The following is a 6449-nucleotide window of genomic DNA, read 5'->3' as shown; positions in this document are numbered from 1 at the left end:
GGCCCTTTGGTTGGTTGGAGGAAGCTCCTCTGGTTCAAGCATCATATTCCGCGCCATTCCTTGACTGCTTGGAGAGTCTTCAACAACTGTCTTCCTACCCTTGCTTTCCTCCGCAAGCATCACATACAAGTTCCCAATGCTTGCTGCCTTTGTTGGAACAACTTGGAAGACTCGGATCATCTTTTCTTTGAATGCCCGACCTCCAAAGCCATTTGGAAAGGTATTCTAGCTAAGTGCTGGCCCACCCAGAGAAGAATTCTCCCTTTCTCTAGAGAATGGATTTGGATAGATATGACTTTTGGAGGGGCTTCTATTTGTGACACTGTGGGGAAGATGGCTTTCTGTGCTGCGCTAAATCACATTTGGATGGAGCGTAATATTAGGAAATGGACCTCCAAGTCTCGTTCTTATCAACAGATTTGGGACTCCATTTCCTTTGAAATCTCCTCCAAACTATTGTCAGCTCCTCCCTCCTTTTGTTCTGACACCCCAAGGAACAGGCTAATTGTTGTCTCCTGGGGTGTCCCAAATGTTTCTTTCTCTTCTTCAGCTGGCCCTAGCTGATTTTCTTTAGCCGTTGGCTGTTGTTTTACCCCTAAGGGGGCCCTTGTTCCTCTTTTCCTTGGTAATGAATTCTTTTATTCACCCAAAAAAAAAAATAAAGGTGACATACCACCGATGACCCGAAAGTGAAACTTTTCTACTAGGACCCCACACATCAGAATGAACAACATGAAATAAAGAAGATGACCTTTTATTAGAAAGTGGATAATTTGAACGTGTCTGTTTGGCCAAGTCACAAGGCTCACAAAAAAAATCTTCTTTATTACATGAATTTTTTAATGTTGGAAATAAAGTAGACAAAGTACCTAAAGGGGGGTGTCCTAGTCTAGAGTGCCATATGTGTAATTCAGAAGAGAACGATGCTGGGGAACAAAGCCTAGAAAGTAATGCCTGAGTAGATGTAGGATCTCCATCAAGCAGGTACAATCCGCCATGCACTTTACCCGATCCAATCGCCTTCCCCGAGTCCAGTTCCTGAAAAACACAATAAGTAGGAAAGAATGTCACTTTACAGTTCAAAGATTTGGTGATACTACTAATGGAGAGAAGATTTGTGGTAAACTTGGGAATATGCAATACAGAAGATAATGTCAAGGAAGGGGAACAGCCAATGGACCCTTTCCCAGATATAGAGGAGAGGGACCCATCAGCAATTTTAACTTTGTCCTTACCTGACGCAGGGAAGTATGTGTTAAAAAGACTGGAGGAGCCCGTCATGTGATCAGTAGCTCCAGAGTCTATGATCCAAGGAGTGGAAACTACTGATGCACAATGACCAGCAAAGGAAATACCTGTACGGGCAAAGAAGGAACCTGAATTGGCAGCAGATGTAGTGGAGGCAGTAGATGTAGTCAACAAATGCCAGAGAGCTTGAAGTTCTTCCTGGGAGAGGCCAATGTCAGTAGTAGGAGCTGGAGCTACACTTTCAGTGTGATTGGCTTTGTTTTTAGGCTTAGCACGACCACGTTTGCTCTCAAAATCAGCAGGCTTCCCATGGAGTTTCCAACACTGAGCCTTAGTGTGATATGGTTTGTGGCAATGATCACACTTCACAAGCTCTTTAGCAGTAGCAGTAGCAGCAACATTATCAGCAGAAGTGTCAGTGGTGGAACCAGCAGTCTGTAAGGCTGATCTTTCAACCTTAGGAGTAATCATCATAGCAGCCCTCCTTGTCTCTTCACTGTGTACATAGGAAAAAGTTTCCTCCAAAGTGGGCAAGGGAACCCGACCAAGAACCTGTACCCAAATAGGATCATACTCATCATTGAATCCAGCTAGAAAGTCATAGACCTGAAACTGATCTACATATGTGTGGTAGGCAGTAATATCCGCAGCAGTGGTAGGCTGAAACCGAGCATAGTGATCCAATTGTTGCCATAAGCACTTGAGGGCAGCATAGTATTTCATGACTGTCATCTCCTTCTGAGTAGTGTTTTGAAAGAGTCTTTCTGATCTCATAGACTTGTGCACCATTCCCTGAATGACCATAAGTACCCTTGACAGTAGTCCATATCTGAGTAGCAGTGTCAAGGAGAAGATACTGACTAGAGAGGTTAGTTGTCATCGAGTTCAGAACAAAGGACATCACCATTGCATCATTCGCAGCCCATTTAGTACGAGCAGCATCTTCTTCAGTGGGCTGTTTGGTGGTACCAGTAAGGTGTCCAGTGAGTCCCCTACCAGCCACAGTCAGAGATAATGATCTGACCCAAATTAGGTAATTAGTACCATCAAGCTTGATGGCTGCTGCATAGGGAAGGAAGTCACTCCTGGTCTGATCCCCTCCAGAAGTAGCCGAGGTTATCTCAGAGTCACCCATAGTCAGAAAAATATCGAGCCTTGAGTTGATCAAAAAATCTGATCTTCAAACACTGCCAGGCAGAAATCGATCTTGAAAAAAAAAAATCTGTTCTTCAAAAAAACTGCAGCAATTTATGTGGGAAACAATAGTCGATTGCAGCAGTATGTTCAGGGAATAAACCCTCAAAAAAACTCTACAAACAGCAGCCCAAAAGTCCAAATCGATAAGGTGTCAGCGTTTTTTCAAAACCCTGACAGTTGAGATCGATAAGGGGAAAAAAAGCTGGAACTTTTGAGGTCTTCAATCAATAAGAATGCAGGTACGATAGATGCTGTCTGAAGTACTGCAAGTGTTGCTCCAAAATAAGAGATCAATTTGCAAGAGTTATGAGATCGATTTCCAAAGAAGTTGAAGCAGTCCCAAATCGCAGAGAGAGAAATTGCAGCAGCTATCGATCAGTTTTTTTTTATTAGGACATTAAAACTGAAGTGGAATAGAGGGCAGCACTCGAACCATAATTGGATCACCTCATTAGTGCTACCCTTGAAGGGATGAGAGAACCAAGAGAGGAGAAAGGAGAGAGAGAGAAGAAATCGATGAATGGGATGGAGAGAAGAGATCGATGGAGAGGGGAAGGTTTTGAAAACCCTAGATCAGAGAAGAGGGCTCTGATACCATGTTATTAAAATCAGAATTCTGAGAATGCTTGAATGATCGAATATGATCAGCCAAGCCCTTTTATTTATAGATCTTAATATAAAAAATACATGACTAAAATAACCCTACCATAGCCGACATAGCTAGGCAGGTCATAAAACAACATTAAAACATAAAATAAAGCACCCAAATTACCAGAATACCCCCACGGTATTCTGGTTTACATTATTCAACACAAAACAAGTAGGTTTACAAGAAAAGTAAGTATAAAACAAAGTCAAACCTACTTGTTTTGTAATATTTTTTCTTATCTAGTTGATCTAGGTAATATTCCCATAAGCAAATAACCCCCTATTTGAATCCAATAAAGTAGTTAAAAAATAAAATTCCAAATGGATAAAAAGTCAACCCCCCAGTTCGATAACAAAAACTGGTTTTTTGGCTGTAGGTGAAATTTTCAACTTTCTACTGCTTGGTTTTTTCTTTTAATATAAAAATTCCATAAATCTTAATATGGTAAACATTGCTAAAAAGCAAAAGAGCGTAAAATGCTCATTTGTTTTGATATCTAAAAAAATATTTTATTTAGAGTGATTTTGACAGCATTCGCACACACCAAATAAGGTTTGACCGAAACATAACTGCTTCTATATTAATCAGATTTAAGCAATCTTTGAATTGTTGCAAAGCTGGTTTGTGCTCTACCTAATACAAAAAAGTCTCGTATAAAAATAAAATCGTTTGACTAGTCAAACTTCTTAGAGAACAAGAACATTTCTCTAAATCGAGAGAAGTTTAATTACATATAGAAAGATCATATTTTCTGAGAATAGTATAAACCAAATGTGAGACTAGGTATACCAGAACAATGGCCAATTCCAAGAACAGTATAAACCAAATGAATGTTTTAATTCTTTCAAACTTCCAATGGCTTGCGTCTTCAGTTCTGCTGTCTTCTAATTATATGTTTGTTTTTGATGACTTGATGTGGCTTAATATTGATGTTTGATGACGTGATGTGATTTAATTTTGATTTTTGATAACTTGATGTGGCTTGATGTTGATTTTTGATGACTTGATGTGGCTCAATGTTGATTTTTGATGATATAAGGTATATATTGTAGCATACAAATAATATTAGAAAAGAGTGGAAATTAAAATAACACTTGGGCGCCTTGTTGCCTATTTGGGCACCTTGTTGCCTAAGCGCCTAGGCACCGCTCCGCCACCTTGACAACTATGATTACAACATGTAAGAAATCTCATCTTTTATAACAATTTCAATTTAATGCACTTGTCTCCTTATATGTTGTTCTTCATTTTAGTGTTTACGCATGGTACATATTTTATTGTTTTTTTCTCCAAAAGTGTATTTCCATGTGTATCTTGATCATTTCCATGCGTATCTTGCGTATCTCCGATACGATATGATACATCTCTTAAAATCACCCTTCTGATATGATGGCCGAGACCGATGCTTTAAACCTTGCCCAAGAGTATGCAATACCATGTTTTGTTGTTCACTTCTTTGATGTTCACCCTTCACTGCACGCTGCAACCCTAATTTTAACCAGCCACGGTAGATGGGTGACGACTTTCTGGCGTGTGGCCATCCTCCCTGTGTGTTGATTAATGATTACTTGATTTTAAGTTCTGATAATCTTGATTTGCAGTTTGCGCTGTTGTATGATATTATGATTGAGATTGACTGTTTATATCTTTGTATCTGGTATTCTGGTTAGTGGTTATACATTTATATACTTATTTTGTTAGTGATTATTGATGAGTTGATGTGGCTTAATGTTAATTTCTGATGTCTGATATAAGCATACTTATACAAGTTATGTTATAGCATACTAATTGATGGGATCATGGGATAAAAAGGGGAGGGGGTAAATAGCACTTGCGCAGTGCCTTGTCGCCTAAGCACACCTTGGCACCCCTCTACCACCTTGGGACACCTTGACAACAATGGCACTAAGCCCTTGGTAAGTTGTAGCCTATCTAGTTCTTTCTGTCTCTCTCTCTCTCTCCCTCTCTTGTCTTCTTCTTAGTTTATTCTCTTCTCTACATGGGCTTGCTACTTGTGGGACACGTCCTTGCTGTTCTGCATCTTGGTGAAGAGTGGTCACCTTCTTCTTGATGCTATATGATTACATAGACTTGTGAGCGAACTTAGTTGTTACTTGTTAGCCTATGTTTAGTTTATGTACAATGTACTCTACAAGATTGCTAGCTTAGAAGTAACCTATCAGATTCTCAGATACCTTAAGTTGTCTTTAGGAGGAAGCGATAAGTGTAAAGTGTAGGCTGATGTGCACCAGGTTAGATCTGTCTTCAGGAGGTCTCTGCTTCTGGTTATTGTATGAGTGTTGGCAGGAATCTTGGGACCTTGTGAGAGTGAAAAATAGCTTGTTGGTGCAAGCTCCATTCTTCGAGGGAAACTTAGATTCTTGTCTCATAATACATTTAAATTATTATATCTGCAAATCCTACAGCTGGAGTTATGTTTCCCCACTGATATGCATATGTTCTTGTAATTCGGGAACAAAGCCGGCACTGTCAATGGTTATAATCCACTTTCGCACTAAGGACCAAAAATGAGTAAGGTTGATTGCTTCTTCATCAATAAAGTGAATAGTATTAATTTTCACTCCTTATATGGGAACCATTAATCATGTTGTAGAGGTTATACCAAAGGATTAGTAGTGCTCACTTTTTACATATTTGGACAAGCTGGACTGTATTATAATCATCATGCCTTAGCTTAAGGGAAGTAGTTACTATTATATGCGGGTAAACTATTAATGTTTCCTGATCTTTGTTCTTTTTCAGGGTTGTGGGGGGTTAGTTCTTTTTTGCCAATAATTTGTTTTCTTTGTGCTTGGGGAAATGACGCAGCTAGTGAGGTAACAGCCGAGGCGCGTCAATTGCTGGTTAAAAACTATTTCCAAAAACTATTTCCAAACCCCCTACTAGGCCTGGGTTTCACCCACGGCCGTCAAGAATTTCTGGAAAGGCTCCCTTTAAATAGGGCAAGGCCTTACACAAAAAAAATAAAAGAAATAATGAAGTATGGGAGAACCTCAATTGGCTTGCTTTCCCTGTTTTCTTGCCTCTTTCTCTGTTTCTTTTCTCTTCATCTTCTCCTTCTTTTTCTTTCTTAAATCCCTGAGTTCAAATCTCACAATCCAACTTATACAAACAATTGTTGGTTCCAACTGATTTGTTTTGTTTTTAGATTGCACAATGCCACATCTATGTGAAATCAACAGTTGGTATGAAGCTATTGTCATGCTACCTATGCTTTCAAGGCAGTGGGTTGGGCGTTGGTCATACTGGGCTAGCTTGAATTTCCGGCTAATGGGCTCATAAGTTGCGGGCTTCTAAATTATCTGTAATCACGCAGTTATGTTATGATTTATAC

General features: G+C 39.5%; 1 pseudogene; it reads left to right on the top strand.

The window, feature by feature from the left end:
* The first annotated feature begins 5896 nt into the window (after nucleotides 1-5896).
* Nucleotides 5897-6065, top strand: LOC122648094 (annotated as a pseudogene).
* Nucleotides 6066-6449: the final 384 nt, after the last annotated feature.

Source organism: Telopea speciosissima, unplaced genomic scaffold, assembly GCF_018873765.1.
Source record: "Telopea speciosissima isolate NSW1024214 ecotype Mountain lineage unplaced genomic scaffold, Tspe_v1 Tspe_v1.0452, whole genome shotgun sequence".
Taxonomy (NCBI): domain Eukaryota; kingdom Viridiplantae; phylum Streptophyta; class Magnoliopsida; order Proteales; family Proteaceae; genus Telopea; species Telopea speciosissima.
The sequence above is the reverse complement of the archived record's forward strand: the minus strand, read 5'-3'. Positions and strand labels throughout refer to the sequence as shown.